The sequence below is a fragment of the Dermacentor albipictus genome, chromosome 2 (genome assembly GCF_038994185.2).
Source record: "Dermacentor albipictus isolate Rhodes 1998 colony chromosome 2, USDA_Dalb.pri_finalv2, whole genome shotgun sequence".
NCBI lineage: Eukaryota > Metazoa > Arthropoda > Arachnida > Ixodida > Ixodidae > Dermacentor > Dermacentor albipictus.
Window position 1 is genome coordinate 79,442,361 of NC_091822.1, and position 17,947 is coordinate 79,460,307.

The 17,947-nt window shown below is 45.7% G+C and overlaps 1 long non-coding RNA gene across 2 annotated transcripts in view; it reads left to right on the top strand.

Annotated features, from left to right (window-relative positions):
* LOC139055454 (uncharacterized) overlaps positions 1-17,947 on the top strand; it is a 37,603-nt gene that overhangs the window by 5,878 nt on the left and 13,778 nt on the right. The window contains exons 2-4 of one of the 2 annotated variants that reach the window (XR_011511770.1): positions 14,945-15,042; positions 15,370-15,489; positions 16,729-16,879. This is a non-coding gene — a long non-coding RNA (uncharacterized lncRNA). The remainder of the gene's footprint in view (positions 1-14,944; positions 15,043-15,369; positions 15,490-16,728; positions 16,880-17,947) is intronic. The other variant, XR_011511771.1, reaches the window with a different exon arrangement.

Genomic DNA, 17,947 nt, shown 5'->3' on the forward strand with positions numbered 1-17,947 from the left:
CGTGCGTCCAACTTCTTCGGCTATTGAGTGGCCTTCACTACCACTGAGGGCTTCCGGAGGAGATACTCCTTCCGCGCTCCCCAAGTGCCGGGAGGGTAATGAAAGGCTGGGAAATGAAAAGGTGATAGACATGCTTAAACAGCTAGTAAAGACTATGCGTATAATACTCTCCGGATTGGCAACGCCAACTGCACTGTCGGTCGTGAAGGCGTTAGATGCTATGGAGCCGCTATTAGCGGCTCTAAAATAAGGGTGTTAATCATGGCTCTCACGATAAACCACTGGACATTGGAACAGAAGATGCATCATTCTGTTATAATGCAATGGAATGCTCGAGGTCTATGCGGCCGCATGTCTGACTTTAGGCAACGAGTATTCAAATACCGCTTCCCAGTGATCGTGATATGCGAGCCAAATCTCACATCGGAATTTCGACTTTCCGGATACGTTAAGCTCTGGTCACGCGAAGATGGACCCAAGAGCAAAGTGTTAATGTGTATACGCAGTGACATGACGTTTGTGCTGAACGCGATCACTCCACATGACAGCAATGAATATGTGTGTGTGACACTAAAACATAAACTACCTGTGTTTTCGATCATCGGCGGCTACATACCTCCTAGCCAAGGACTTGAACTCTCTTATCTATCCACTGTATTACAAAGCTCCCCAGGCCCTCATGTTGTTATTGAAGACTTCAATAATAACATTTCGCCTTTCCGGATACGTTAAGCTCTGGTCACGTGAAGATGGACCCAAGAGCAAAGTGTTAATGTGTATACGCAGTGACATGACGTTTGTGCGGAACGCGATCACTCCACATGACAGCAATGAATATGTGTGTGTGACACTAACACATAAACTACCTGTGTTTTCGATCATCGGCGGCTACATACCTCCTAGCCAAGGACTTGAACTCTCTTATCTATCCAGTGTATTACAAAGCTCCCCAGGCCCTCATGTTGTTATTGAAGACTTCAATGCTCATCATCCTTACTGGGGAAGTGCCACAATGAACTGTCGGGGTAGGAACTTGATAGACTTCATAGACAGTGAAGGTCTGGCTGTCGTCAACGATGTATCTCCAACTTACATCCGCGGCACTACCTACGGAAGTTGCTTAGACCTCACTATTGTATCTCGGAGCCTCCTGCCCTTAGTCAACTGGTGCTTGGACATAGAAACGCATGGGAACGATCATATACCAACATATGTACAGATGGAGTGATTTGTGCAATCAACTCCATCTGCTGACGCTGCACTGATTGGTCCACATTTTTTACATCTGTCGAAGAGTACTGCGGAGCCATCACTTCACCATCTGATATAGAAGACATTATTGTATCATCAATGCAGAAGACAACTAAGTTCATCAGTGCACCTACATCCAGAACGGCGATTGATATTGAATATGAACGACTCCGAGCGATCCCTCGTAGAGCGGAAAGGAAGGTTAGGCGAACTCAATCGTCATTAGACCTTGTCTTATGTCGACGAGCTCAAAGAAAAATACGGCGTCACCTTCAAAAAACGGGAAAACAACGGTGGAGGACCTTCTGTTCATCTCGGGATCCTCGAAAGCCACTTTCTAGGTTCTGGCAGGTAGTACGAAGCCTTCGTGCCCCTCCTCAGCAAAAACATCCTTTCCGTGCTCTAGCACTTCACCAATGTCTGACGGAAGTGCAGGTTGCCGAAGACTTCTGTAAGAAAGTAACCCGTACCGATGTTTCAGCATGTCCAACATTGGATCGACCCGTGCTACCTCCTAAAAATGATCGTCTTGACCTTCCTTTCACGATGCCGGAATTGCAAGCTGCACTTGCCGCGTCTAGACGATCTTCTGCCCCTGGACCTGACGGTATTTCGTATACTGCTCGGTGCCACCTTGGGATGAAAGGTCTGCAAGTCCTGCTGTCATACTATAACGTCACGTGGTCATCCAGTACAGTCCCGAAGCAGTGGAAAACCAGCCGTTTGGTGGCCCTCCTAAAGCCAGGAAAATCGCCTTACGAAATGTCATCTTACCGGCCAGTAGCTTCAGCTAGCTGTGTCGGTAAGGTGATGGAACGGATAGTACTCACTAGACTAGAATGGTTCATGGAAAAGAATGAGCTTTATCCTGAAATAATGACCGGATTTAGACGTGGCCGGTCTGCAATAGGTGGGGTCATTGATCTCGTGTCCACGATCGAACACGAAAAAAAGCGCCACCGACTTGTAGGAGCAGTTTTCTTAGACATAAAAGGAACTTATGACAATGTACTGCACGAAGCCATTCTTGATGCCCTCAGTAATTTAGGCATCGGCGGCCGTCTCTACATGTGGATTGCAAATTACCTAGATGGTCGTACAGTCTTCATGTCCACGGATGCTGGCGAAACGACAAGACACGCTGTGGTCCGTGGAGTGCCTCAAGGAGGAGTTCTCAGCCCGACTCTTTTCAATGTTGCCCTTATTGGCCTTGCGGAAATAATTCCTGATACAGTACGCATCAGTACCTACGCAGACGACATATGCATATGGGCATCCGCAGTCACGCGACCACAAATTCGTGCCAGATTGCAGCGAGCTGTTTCTTTAACGTCTCAGTATCTGCAGTGCCAAGGACTGCAACTGGCCCCAGACAAGTGCGCTGCGATAGCGTTCACACGGAAGCTTATGTGTTGGTATCCAATTATGATCAATGAAAATTCCATCCCATATGTCACCCACCACAAATACCTCGGCGTTGTCATTGACCGCGGTATTTCATGGTCGAAACATGTGGCAATGTTAAAGAAAAAATTAACTGGGCTTGCTCAAGTTTTTCGCTTTCTGGCCTGTATGCAATGGGGTCCATCTGAGCATTCGCTACTCCGGCTGTACCAGGCTCTCTACGTCGGATACATTCGGTATAGCCTGCCAGTTTTATCAAGTATGAGCCCGTCATGTTTGCGTACGCTGGAAAGTGCCAAGGCGCGGATGCTGAAAACATGTCTCGGTGTTCCACGTTGCACCTCAACCTACGGAACAATTGAGGAGGCTCGCGTCACCCCTTTACCTGTCTATCTACGATGCGAACCTCTTCGAGTATTCCTGCGACTGCTTTGCCGTCATTGACGTCATCCCTTATCGAAACTACCCGATATACGGCCGGACTCAACTTTTTCAAGAGCCGTTAGACGCCAAGCATCTGCCATACCAGCATACTTTGCCCCGGCTGACCTTCCACATATGCCCCCATGGGTAATGTCCAAAATACCGGTACGTCTATATATTCCCGGAATTTCTAAAAAATCGCGAATACCTACCGTCGGCCTCAGACATTTATCACTTGAATATATGTCGAAAGAATATGACTCCTCGGGGAGCGTGTATACAGGCGGCTCGGTCTCGTCGTATGCGTCTGGTGCGGCTTTCGTCGTGCCTGCGCATCAAGTCATTCGACGGTGTCGTCTGCATAACAAGACGACTACAACATCTACGGAATTAGTGGCAATAAGAGAGACCGTTCAATATATTGCGCGACAGCCTCCTCAAATATGGACAGTTTTCAGTGACGCAAAATCGCCTCTTCAACTACTTAGAGTGGTGTTGAAAGAAAGCGCTTACAGAGTGTTGGCTCTTCAAACTGCCGAGCTCTACACATTAGCGCAAGAAAACGGCCACCACATCACATTTCAGTGGATTCCTAGTCACTGTGGTATACAGGGCAACGAACTGGCCGACGCCGAAGCGAAGAAAGCACTCGAAGAACGAGAGTCACTGCTTTCAATTCCTTTTTCAAGAGCGGACGCCAACTGTCTCCTCTCCAGTGTCATCCGAAAATTGACAGCAAAACACTGGCACAATCCGGATAATCGCCACAGACGACTCCAGAGATTGGACCCCACCATGAATTTTAGGCTACCACCGAAAATTCAACGAAGTTGTGCCAGTCTTCTTCACAGACTAAGGCTGGGGGTAGCGTTTACGCGCGGATACGTGCACCTCATGCGACGCACCCAGTCTCCACACTGTGAGGTGTGCAATGTGACTGAGACTATAGGTCATGTGCTTTGTGACTGCCCTAAGTTTATGGAAGAGCGTGATAGGTTGGTGAAGGACCTTACGCGTCTCGACAGCGTACCGTTGTCGGAGGACGTTATTTTAGGCCCTTGGCCAGACGCTCAGTCGAGTTTCAAGGCCATCAAGGCATTACTGAACTTTTTAGAAATAACGGGCCTGGATTGCACACTTTGAGCATGCCAAATTGCTTGCCATATGTTCTACATCTTGCTTCTATCGTCATCGTCACCCATCATGCACCTCTTTCTTCCCTCTTTCTTTCCCTCTTCCCCTTCCCCCAATGCCGAGTAGCTGGCTAGAGGAATATACCTCAGGCCGACCTCTCGGCATTTCGTGTCATTAAACTTCTTTCTCTCTCTCTCTCTTCCATACCCTGTGCGTTCAATATTGTGTAACACGGTAATCTTTGTATAGCACTATTCCTGTTGGAAATTTGTACTATTTATAACTTTACTGTTTATTATGCCCCCCCCCCTTACCTTATGTCCTGCCATAGGGTCTGCAAGGTTCTTTTGAATAAATAAAATAAACATCTTATGCAGGGTACATGATACATCCTTACCCGTTCTCACGGCTGGGAGCTTTTTGGTGTGTAAGGTGCGGATAACAAGTGTTCGTGTTTTATCGTAAATCTTCTGTGGACGTTGAGCAAAACAAAGAACATCTGTCAGATATTTCCAAATTTCAAGTAATATGCAAACGCGTACGCTTTTTCCGGATTTACTGTTTAATCTTAAAGCACACCCCTTGCGGAAGGCAACGTGGCGGCCCCCATGGAAGGAAGTGCCGGTCACTTCGGATCTGTGAAGTGGTTGTCCTGCACTGGCTGGCCCTTTATTTCCTAGTGATAGTTGCCATTGCTTTACATTTGTGTCAATGCTTACACAGCAAGGCATTGGTGATAGTTTAGCGCTGTTCCAGACATTGAATTTTTGGTGAGGTGGGCGTAACGAGGGAAGCTGTATATGGTACCTTTCGCTGTACTATCTGTAGTTACACGACCTTTGACATTTGGCAGCGCGTACGGCCAAATGAGACTGAATGAGCTCTGAGACTCGAAGTTTGCATGTACTCAGTATTTCGTACAGAGAGCGCCACAAACCAGCCTTTGTTGGACCAGGTGCTGCATTAACCTCTGTAGTTTCTTGAAATGTCTTCATTAACGCCAAGCTCGCGTCTCGGTGCCTGCCAGCAGCATGCGATTGTACAATTCCACAGAAACCTGGATAAGCACTTATGTGAAGTGGTCGCTCATGTCTTTTATTAGTCAGGTGAAGCAATTGTCCAAGGCGTAAGGAAGTTTGCACGTAGCTGCGGAGCTGCCTTACGGTAGGTTAGCAACAAGGCATCCTTCACTAAGGGATCCTCAGTAAGGAAGTTTCCAGAATGGATGTAATGACAGCCTAACCGCAATGAAGGCTTCCTGGCCGAGGTATGGAACATTTCCAAATTGTGGCCAGGTGCGTCTTATATTGTCGAATGCATGTGGAAATGCTATAAAATGATTTTGGGAAGTGTGTGTTGCGTATTTGTAGTGAAGCCTTTCCACCCAGATGGTTCCTTGTGGTAATGAAGAGGGCAGGGATTTAAATTCCACAGTCGCATTCCGATGGCGACAAATTGCGCGAACGTTTGTCTATGGTGCTTTCGGTTCACGTTGAAGATCCCCACGTAGTCAAGTTTCTCGACATTTCTCTTAACTCACCATGAAGTTTCGAGACGTTCTATACCTTGTAAATTTAGTGAAACCGGAAGGGGAGTTACCTCAAGCCGCGTCTGCGCGGCTTTTTTCCCTCATCCACCTCCATTTACCACTCCTCTGTACATATGTGTGTGTAAATGGAAATCAATAAATCAAATCAAATCAAATCAAATGCAGCATAATTATACAACATTATGCAACATTGCCTTATCATTTATATTACAAGCATTGACAAGCGCAGACAGCTTCGATGCGCTAGGCGGGAATAGAAGTGCAGGATTTCGAATGATGACAATGACGATGGTTTCTAATAGCACCAACTTTGGAACGAGTTAGCGAGAAATAGACACACAGCCTTCGTCAGCTATACAGCTCATACTGTATAAAATGCAGCCTAACAATTTGCCTCACTCAACTTTATCATGGGAAGTTGTCTATTCCTGCAACAAGCCCGACCAATTAACGCTCTTAACAGCTTTGTAGACCAGCGTATCTGGAACGGGGACGTTACCTGTTATTCATGCTGGGTAAATAATCCCCATGCCATTTCAAAGTGCAGGCACGTTTCCGAATTTTTTACAGCAGACAGATGCCTAACCTTGTGGAGAATGTTTGCTCCTTTATTGTAGTGGCCTTAGGCAGGCCATCAGGAATATAAAAAATGAAGGGAATGCCCTTCGTATTGTGCGTTTTTCGCAGCTTGTAATTGCAGATGGCAAGTTGGATGTTTGCAGATCCCATTTGCCATCAATGTTTTTTGCACTTCCTTTTTTGATTGCTCTTGATTGTGTACATGTACTTCCAATTGCCCTCTACTCATTTGCCAGCTTTGTTTACAGCTGTATCACTGGCAGCGGTGCTATTCCTCAACGGGTGAAAATGTCTCAGTTTGCCTGTCTCTCGGGGCTCATGCCATTTAAGTGATCATCGTACAAAAACAAGCAAATAAACATGTAGAAAAAATCCCTATTTTTCTCGTCAAACTGTGTAGACCACCTGATGTATCCATCCATCACGGGGTCTACCTGGTCACGTGATCACGTGGTCACCTGATCCCGCCCATCCGGCGTGAGAAGTGCATGGGTTCGAACATCATCACAGAAGACGACGTCTCGAAGTAGATTCGTCAACATAACCATTAGACTGCTTTTATGTCGATGCTGTGTATGGGCTGTCGATGCAAGCAAACCAAATCTTGCACGCGACCAGCATCAGCTTCTTTCACCCGCCGTGGTTGCTTGGTGGCTATGGTGTTGGGCTGCTAAGCACGCTGTTGTGGGATGGAATGCCCACAACGGTGGCCTCATATCGATGGGTGGAAATGCGAATACACGCGTGTACGGTTTAGGTTCACGTTAAAGAACCCCAGGCGGTCCAAACTTCCAGAGTCCCCTACACCGGCGGGCCTGGTGGTGACGTGCCTGGGTTCAATGCCTTTTACTACGCAGGCGTGTCCTTTTTTATCTGTCAACGGGTTCATTAGTCTGCTTCCACGGCACGTGTAGGGACGGTTGTATAAACGAAGGTGCCACACCAGAAGCTACTGGATGGATACCTTCCATCCCACAGCATTCGACGCTACGAAAAAACGGCAATAGTCATGTTTTAAGATTTGCTGTTTTCATGCAATGTGGATATAGATTAGCCGGCGCGGAAAGAAAATAGTTTGAAATTTTTGATAATTTGGTAAAGTCGGTAATTTAGAATAAGCTATTAATTTGTGACTACTATTAAGAAACATTGTTCCAGAGCACAAATAACAAGGACGAGCAGACGAACGAGCTATCCCCGCGTCCTTTGCTACGGCTCCAAGTGCCAACTATCAGCTAACGCTGAGAAATACTGTTGTATCGTCTACGGCCTTGAATGGTGTCTCCGAACGCCTGCTTTTTCCGTATTAGAATGGCCCACAGTCCGGCCAGCGACTCTTCTGAATCTTGGAACATTAGGAACCTTTTGTGTACCTGTTCTAGATACCATATCTAGCAGCTCTCTTTTTAAACCGCTTGATAACCGATGCGCTGCTGTAAGTTTTCTCAGAATGGAATGTGGGGCTGTGTCACTGTCTGTCGCTGGTGCAATAGCCTACTTGCTCTCTAGTGGAGCTTTTGTAAGCCCTGGTCTGAATAGCCTCCTGTAGTCCTTCCGTGTATCTTCTTGTACGATCTCGATCTTTTTATTCTAATTTTTCTTTTAGTGTAGAGGGTAGCAAACAACAGGCACTCGTCTGACTTACGTCCCTGCTGTTGACCTCGAAACCTAACCTCGATCGTCTTATTGCGCTTAATCTTGAGCTCTCTAATATGGCGTCATTAGCAGCAATGGCATACTTGGTGGCAGAAAATGCAATGAATATTATAAAAGATAAAGAAAACACACGCATAAAAATAAGGGGGCTCACCACAAGAGCTTAGTAGCAAATAAAGCTTACTGCACAAATCCGCGAAAATGTATTTTAATAGCAAAATAATAATCCCATTGAACACTTTTCACGGAATTCTATAATCAGGTGTGAGCCACATTTTTAATTCCCTCTTGCAATAAAAAAACAGGACCGCATTTGTACAAGGCCGAACTGCTGAAAAAAAATCCCACCTTCAAATGAACAGTATTACTGTAGGTTAGTATCGCACAAATCCGCACTACCCTTCGCCATTTTAAACTGACTGAATATAGGTCATGTGTAACACACTTTCTCCTAGGCCACTGTGAGGTGGGCAGCTGTACGAGGTCGTTACCATATCCATAAGCCATAGCACTTTCAGTGGGTCCTGTGCTGCCTACATGCCCATTTATGGCGCTTTAATTCATATTTAATATGTATAAGCTTGGTGACTGCAGGTTCATTAATACGCACAAAAATTTCTATACCAGATGAGTTTGTACTGCACTGGCTTATAGTGGTGTGGCCGCTGGAGACGGAAATAGAACCCGTCGCAAGCTCGTTCTCAGGCGATCATACCAAAAGAAACTGTGCGGAAAAAACCAAACATGATTCTCACTGTAATCGTATAGCAGAACGCTCCTGGAAAGCTCCTCCATTAAGTAAAAAAAAATTGTGAGCCTAAATATGGCTTGCTTGCTGCACTGTGGGTACGAGGGTTGTTCACCAAAGACTGGCACTGATGCTTCGATATTTTATTTCTTAAAATTATGCATCGGCGATCTGTCCCTTACTGCATTGTAACTAGTCAGTAAAATAGATGCGTTTGGTGTTTCTATCGAGGTCAGATAAGCTGAGTCAAGCCATCTTTTGACAACTACTTAAAAATCGCCTCCAACTTCTTTACTTCACTTTCTTATGTCAAAGTAATCTTTTTTTTTGTTTACTCTGAGGTGTTTAATGAAGTTGGAGAGTGCCGAATCAGGACTGTAGAACGGGCAAGAAGATCGTTTCGATGCTTCGGGGATGGGTAAAAAATTACATTGCATTTACATGGAACAAGAGATCCAACAAGGCATAGCTAAAGAATTCTGGCTTTCCCGTTATTGAGAGTACATGTAAGCATGAAATGGATACCTGCAAAGCAGATTGGTTGAAGGTGATCTTAAAATGGGTGTAGTGTATGTTCGCCACGGCAGACTCCACCACACCACACCACGCCAGGCCATACTGTGCACTGGTCCACATGGATGCAATAGTTTCCTGTCACAGGCAGAACCTCATTGCAAGTCTCGTCTCGGTCAAACAACCGTAGTGCGCCGGACGCTCACGGCTGAGATGCTGCTGGATGCTACCGGAGCTGGCGTTGAAGAGAGCACACAGAACTCTGTCTCAGCGCGAAAGGATGACAATCAAGTGGATAGCGCCCTGTATCTACCTTTTGAACGTTGCTATTGGTAATGACAAATGACACTTCATTGCACTGGAAGTTACAGCGCCAGTGATATTGTGACCAAACATTTGGAAGACTTCGGAAGCAATACTTTTTCTCATTTGTTAAGCAAGTAACTGGGGTATATAATGCGGTATTGACTGGTTGCCCTGTTGTTCTCGTTTGAGTACCCGGATAACGGCTCTGGCTTATGGCTCAAGGTCACTTTGAACGTGGCCTACAATGGTAGCTAAAGGCATTTCATGGTACATCAAGTGGAGGTTGCTTTTAGGAAGGTAGTGATAAACGGCGTGACTCATGTTGTCTAGGCTTCGTAAAAACGGCAGCTACCATATAATTGAAGTATAAAACTGCCGACGTATAATTCTGAGAAATAATGTTTTCAGAGCATCAGTCTTGATTCAGCCGCCCATAAATAATGGCACTGTTTGTTGTTTCGCTGCTTAATTCTGTAGTAAAAAGGGGCGCTATAATACAAAGCTATTCCATACATTTCTATTCCAATTCATCAATCTGACCCTCCACGCTTCATGAAAATACTTTCTGGCCAACCCCTCATCACCTGTCTGTCACGCATTGTCTCGAAAACCACGATAGCGCCTCATATGATAAGACATATACACGCGCTTTAACCATGATTAGACAAAACAAAAGAAAAATTATTTTTTCTGATTCAACGCCTTCTCATTTGCCTTCTGCCATTGGTCAAAAGTTCGAGGACTGCGCCCACATCGCCTGTCTGTCACTCCACTTCACAAAACCTCGAGAACTCACTTCGTCGAAGGGATGTGTACGCGTTAAATATGCATTACTGCGCAGACGAAAAATGATTTTCCTTTTTCTGAATATCCGTAGACTTTTCCGTTGAATAGAAGATCGCTGCCCGCTGTAGCTTGCCTATAGATCCCGTGACGTCAAACAGCAATCCATACTAAACAGTGTCTATCACGGCTTAACATCTTTATTACGATATCTTTTATTGCAATTTTTTATGACGGTACGTTTTGACACTTCTCGCGATTAAACGTAGATGGGGCGTACCCGTCGACACGCTTTTGTGTTATGTTTTAGTCCTTTTAGCTCTGTGGTGGCCGCCATATTTTTGCCTACGCACGCAAGCCACCATAACGTAGCGTATAACAGCTCTGCTGTAAAACCGCTGATTGTAGGTAATTTTGCTGCTTTTGATAGCAAAGAAAAGTTACCTGCTTTAAAAAAGCAGAGCATTTTATTGGGCTGTCCGTGCAACGCGCTGGGCGTCACCACATGATGATTGCGTTGGCGATTATGCAAGTTTGACATCAGGAGATTGGAATAAAACCAGATTTTACTTGATTGGGCCTACAGCTGTTAACGATCACATTTTGGTTGGTAGTGCATATAAACAATAGATACAAACTGACAGGTCATTATCGCACTGTTTTTAGCTGCAGAAACACCGGCGTCGGAGAAGGTAACAGCCATCCCCCTTCTCCGCGACCGCCACAAAGGAACAGAAGGGTGGGAGAAGATGAAGGCTTTCCTTCTTGGGCATTCCACTGCACCATGAAATTTTCAGGCAGCCAAAACTGTTCGCACAACAGCACACGTGTCTCATAAAGCTGTCATGGCTGGGGTTCAGGAATGAGCCAAACCGAAACTCGGTCACACCAGAGCCCGCTTCCTCTCCTTTGGCGTCGATGCAACGCTGGTCCGGCCACCACACGCCTGGACAAGATGTTACCACGAGCGAACAAGGACAGAGGGTAGTCGTAAACAGCACGACGCACATCGTGCTATCTGCCCATGCCATTTATCCTTCTTTCCCAGCGCTAAAATATTATCCGAATTCCAATACCAACACGCCCAACCTACAGCAGTGCTCACCATCCGCCATGCACCACAGACCACGAAAAGGGGCGAAAGATCCCATGAAAGCTGCTTGCTTCAAAACTCCATTAAAATTTGCGTATGGGCGTTTGGAACATCAAAAATTGCAGTTCTATGGCTCCTAAGCTTTGTGCCACCTGTCGCAGTGCCTAACATCAACGACAAGCCTCTGCCGGAGGCGCCGGCTCTGGTGTGTGTGACAAAGCAATCCAGCTTTCTTTAGTGGAGTTACGTCTCAACAACACCAAAGGTGCTAACTGAACATTTCCCACGTGTCAAACCACCGCATCTCCTGTCCAGACGTCAACGCGGCGTTTACCACATAAAGCGCTCACCCCATTATTACATGGAAACCCGAGAAAAGGATGAACGGGAGGGAAGCACGACAACTACTGCTTTCAAGCTCCTTTCAAGCGCTAGTCAAGCTGCTTTCCCCCCGTCCCTCAAACTTATGTACAAGTGTTTATCAGTTGAGTGCGATCAAACTAAGCGAAGCAAGAAAATACATGCGGTAATACCTTATATACGTAAAATTTATACACGCTATAAATACGTATATACATGTATATACGCTATGTATATGCACAAGTACATACACGCATAATGAATGTTGGTTACAAGTACAACGAAGTTATACCGTTTCCTGCAAGACGTAAAGTAGGACTCATCGGTTCTAGAATTGACAAATTGCGCACAGATAATCTGGCAAAGGGCAGATGTATACAGTGAACCATGTCAATAAATACATCACGTGCGTGAAACAAGTTGCGCATGGCATTCCTCTGACGTGTGGAAATGAAATGTTGGCAAGCGAAGCGCTACGTAGCAACGAAATTCGACTTCGAAGACGTGACGCTTCCAATACGCGGTGTTCGTCCACACGCATATTAAACGGACGGCTGTATTTGTAGAGAATAGTGAACGCGCGGTGGCTGCACGTCGGCACGGGCGGGGCTTCCCGCCGACCGCCGTGACGTCACGTTTGCCGGCTTGCAGCAGCAACCATAGAGTTTCCTACAATCATTACTAGAGGAAATTCCGGCGCTTTAGTCGTTCAGCGACCATCGGAATGATGAGCAGTTTATGGATTTGCCTGATTTTCGTGCTTGGGCATTCAGGCGTTCTTGTGGCTTTGTTTATCACGCTTTACATGCTTTCGTTGTATTAAGTTTCGGAGCAATCGGTACTTTTCGAAGTTCCTATGGCGCTGTGAACACGCACAATCGCTACTAATTGCGACGATTCAGCCTGTCGAGGTGGCCAAATCGAAACGCACCAAGTGTCTCAAGGCCTTCGCTTGCCCGCAATAAATTCATAAGGGCGTTTTATGCCGCTTATCGATGCGTGCGTTCTTGGCGTAATAGTCTGAATTATTGGGTTTCTGTGCTAGAGGTCCTATGTTTGAATCCTCGTCGATTTAGACAATTTGGGCAACTTGTTGCCCACATTGTATTTTGTTGAAAATGACGAGTTTGGAAAATGAGAAAGCAGTTTGAAGCCGAACTGACGAGGGTTAGGCAAATTCATGTACTCCCCCAAATTTACATGCCGGCTGAAGCACGCTCATTGCAGCTCCCTTAGACACTGGGACCACAGTTCCCTCCAGTATTTATTACACGAAATCTATGACCATGACAGAGGTGTGTACGCACAGCATTGCACCGTCATCATTCTTCTCCAGAAAGAATTTCAATATTTATATCGCTCCTGATAATAACATCATCGCGGCGTACCATGTGTCCTGCGCATGTCCGGGTTTTTTCGGACTTCGGTACCTATATCTATGTATGAACTTCCTGAATACCATATCAATTGTTAGTCATCGCCGTGTTGTCCATTTTTCTTGCTTTTGTCATTGTTCGCTTCTGAGCTCTTAACAAAAGTACGTTGAATCCTAACCAACTCGCCCACCTTGCTATTCTGGATACTTATATGCCGTAAATAAACTCAACTAAACGCAAGTGCTCCTAGCCATTTGTCGTACTGTCCACTGTGGAACTACTACCTACCATTCTCAGATTAACTGTCTCACCGAGTGCTCCATTCATACCCACTCAGCCTTCATATTGCTCCCACCTAGACGAAATGCTCCGATTTGCTGCGGTTGTCTACAACTCCGCTGCTCAAGCAACAGCAGGTTTTTCAGCGTTCATTTTTAGCAGCGGAGCTCTTGCATGTCGAGTCTTCACCGCTCGTTGTCCGGTCTCACGCAGGGGTGCAGATTCCGGAGCTCACCGCCAGATGACGCGCCGAGTGTACATCCATCCATCCATCCATCCATCCATCCATCTATCCGAGGCCCGGCCGGGATGGGGGCGAACCAATCAGAGGGCGCGCCGAGGGGCAGAGGGGTATAGGAGCAGGTGTTTCGCCGACGCGCGCCCTTTCGCCTTGTGGAGTCCGCTCAGCGCGATCGGCAGCGGGAGCTTGCACGGGAGCGGCAGCGCTGACGTCGCGCAAATTCCAAGCTTCCTGAGCGAGAAGCGCAAGCCAAGCGCCAGTGGAGGAAAGCCAGCCCCCACTTTCAAGAGAAGGCAATCCAAGCCACGCGCCAGCAGAGGCAAGCTAACCCCCAAATTCGAGATTAGGAGGTCCTGCATAGACCTCGACGCAGGGAGATTCCACCCATGGAGGGGACCGATGAACAGTTCAAGAGAGAATTCATCGACCATGAGTGCGGCCACAGCGGCAAGGTGTGTGATAGACTGTGGTTTGGTCACAGCCTCGCGCAACTGAAGAGTCTGCGCAATCGGGAACGAAAGCTCGAATCTAGCGAAACGACAATGAGACAAAAGACTTTCATGAAAATTACGGTAAGCAGGATTTAAAACTTGAGGAATCAACCACCAGCTTCGCTGTTTTGACAGCTTTCACTGCGTGGAACGGCCTTGCGTTTTTTTTCGTTTTTTTTTTAAGGGCGGTAAACCAATATGCACCCTGGCCCCAATCCTTCCCTGCCATTCTGTTGCTTCCGAATCCACCACACTATCTAATGTAATCCAGCGCGCTAAAAAATTAAATTATGGGGTTTTATGTGCAAAAACCACGATCTGAATATGAGTCACGCGGTAGTGAGGGGCTTCAGAAATTGGGACCACCAGGGGTTCATTATTGTGCACCTAAATCTAAGTACACGGGTGTTTCCCATCTCACCACCATCGAAATGCGGCCATCGTGGCCAGGATTCGAAACCGCGAACTTATGCTTAGGAGGTCAACACCATAGCTACGAAGCACCCACGGCGACTCATTAATTTTAATCTACGTTCTAGTAGGGTACTCGTTGACGGTATGCTAAAGCTTTCATTTCTTTGTATGCCCAGCGCTGCCCCGCTGAGAGGAGGCGTATGCCCAGAGTCCCGAACCCTTCACGCATAACGGTAGCATAGCACCTATTAGGGAAAGCTAAAAGTCTCTCGCTATGCTACCTGCCCGCATCATCTGTGAAATAGACCGCAAACATTAAATTAGCTTCTGTTGCTTCATTACAGCTCAATGGGAAAAATGAGCGTCGGCCGGCAGAAAAAGTAAAGTTTTGCAGTGCTCGGTACCCGGCACTTTAATATGTCTCACCCATATAAATAATCCGGTAAGTAATGTGTGAATTCTGATAAATAACGAGGCCTTTATGAAGAGAAATAGAAGAGGTAGAGGGGAAGGGTGTGGGTGTATTGCGCTCCCTCTAATTGGCGTAAGAAAAAATTGAGAGAGATGGATGGCAGGTGATTATGATATAGTGCGATAAAATACGTACACATTGTTCTATAAGTGGTCTATGCACTATACACATGCTACGCGCAAGTGTAAAGCGTCCACAAAAAATGCTTTTGCAAAAACTTTTTTTCGCACACTGCCATCCATATCACATATGCTATCAATATGGCCGTCTATCACTCTGCAACCTCATTCTTGGCAGCGCAACACAATAGCCACTAAGCAACCGTGGCGGGTCCCAGTGCGCTGAGGAGTGATGTTAACTCGCATGATACAGAGCTACGACGACCACCAAGCCAGATGAAAACTATGCGTAGCAGCGGTAAGTCTAAGCCGACATTTACTAAATGCTCTCTTGTGTGCTTGTGTGTGCTGACCGCCTCTAAGTTTGGAGGCATCAGAAATGAACCAGGGACTTTACGGTTTCGATAAACGGTCATCTGCCGAGAACTACGCCATTTAGCCAGGGTCGTCTTCATCTGATCAGTGAACTCGTCGCGAGACGTTACATGTCAATCACCTCAAACCTATTATGGTCGCTTAGTTGTGTCTTCACTTGGAGTCGGCAGGATGGCTGCCTTTACCCGCAGGGGCTATTGCAGTGAAACAGATATAGTTGTACCCTAGGAGAACTGGCATCGTCGTTGTCTCCGCTGAACGAGAGGGGAGATGGAGCTGGTGTCACTGACTGTTTCGCAATAATCTCTGGCCTGCTCAACACTGGGATGGAAATCTCCAGTACACCCGATATATTTAGGAACCTGCTTTGCAATCACATATTATTTGTGTAAAAAATATTCGTTCAGTAAGGATAACGTTGTAGGCCAGGGTTGTTTAAACATTGGGAATACAAAATTGTATAGCATCAGCCGATAATGTACTACGATAACTGTGTATGTGGCTTGCTGTGCTTTAGAGGGGAAAGAAGGCTAATAATTTTGTTCTTAATCGGCGTCTTAGTTTTCTCACATCTGTAACCACGAACTCAGATATTAAAGTGATCAGAATAGTCATATTAACCTCAAGAACGCGAAATAATTGCTGTCATGAACAAAAAAGCGAAATCCTGTCATGTTGCGAAAATGCATTGGCAAAGGCGTATCCCCATTGCATGTGGCTTCCTTCACGATCGGATGTTTGTTGCACTACTTTTCTATGACGGGAGTGCCCATCATTGCTGCTTTCCCAAATTATCCTTTAATAATTGCACCCTCTTCTGAAGCATCATTATTGGATTTAACTGGGGAAAAAAGGGACACGTATATGCAGTCTAGTGCCACTTGTTACAACGCACAGCCGCAAAAGTGAAACCTTTATGTGCAAGGGAGAACCTTCAAAAATTTCAGTGAATAACAGTAGACATAGAAATCCCCAGGCCTCCTATTAAAGTGCAAAGCAACGTGCTCCAAGGCTCACAGGCTGCATCCATAGGACTGGATGCACACATGGCAAAAACATTCTTGCACTGCGTGTCTTTGTATTCGCTGAGATACGTGAAGAATACGTCAGCTTGAGCTCATGTCTTTTCTATTTATTTACTATGCTTTGTTCTACTTGTCAGCTGGGCAGAAGCACGCAGAAAACCTAGGCGGTCTTCTGCCTGCTAGTACCGTGTGTTCCCAATGTCATACCTGCCAAGACACTCAAGAAACGCTCACTCAACAGAAGTATGACCATGAGCAAGTTAAGCATGTTACTGATGCTTCTGATAGGTAGGTTGTTTCCGAATATATGCTGTAGGTGTCCGTCATTTGACAGGGGAAGTCATGTTTTCGGTTTAACTTTCAGCAATCCCAACATCAGCACAAGTTTTGTTTTACTAGATATGAAGCTGTTTCATGTGGTTTAAAATATTTATTTATTTATTCGTTTGTTTATTGCTGTTCCCACTGTTTTGGCTTGACTGCGATAGAGACACAAGGGCTAGTACAGTAAACATCAGCAATGAAGAAACTGATGCTCCGCCATTTTCTTAACGCAACACCTACAAAGTGACTTGCAGAAAAAGTCAATCGATCAAGTAATCCATCTTTATCTTCTGTCTTTACCAAAGTACAAAAGAAGGTGTAGGTGAAGAAAAGCTGGCTAGACTGCTTGAGAAGTTTAGAGACTTTAGTCGCCTTCGAATGGTGGATACAGAAATACATGGAAGAATAATTTACTACAGTATATCATACCACTATCTCAGAGAAATGACACACGTAGCCAAGGAACACAATCATAAGTGCTGATGAACATTCCGCAAGTTCATTAATGTACTTCAACACAAACTTTAGAAATATGGTAATCATTACCTGAATCAGAAAAAGAGGCTAGTTTGATAAGCTGTCTTGGTCAATAGATATTTTAGTCTAATTTTAATTTCCACTTGGTATTTCATATTTCTTAGAGTTTCTGAAATTACGCAATTCAAAAGCAAGGCCAATGACCAACGACTATGTTGGGTCTTTTTCTGAATGCAAAATGTTGGAAAAGACCATATGCAGCAGCGAATGAAAATATCAAAGTATTAAAGGTATTCTTCGTTTAAGAATTGGCTTAAACAAAGGCTGGAGCGAGCAAACAGTTCAATAATATGCAGAATAAAATCACTATAGACCAGAATTTCAAGAGGCTGTATGAGGCCGCCACGTTTTTGTTGTGATGATGATCGTGAGGGGACTACGGAGAGGACGCATGCATAGAGTTAATATAACAGCTCTAGAGGAAAAGCTCGCCATCGCACCAATACTTTGAAATCGGTAACTGCAAGGGCGTCGCCATGGTGCTACCCTGTGCAC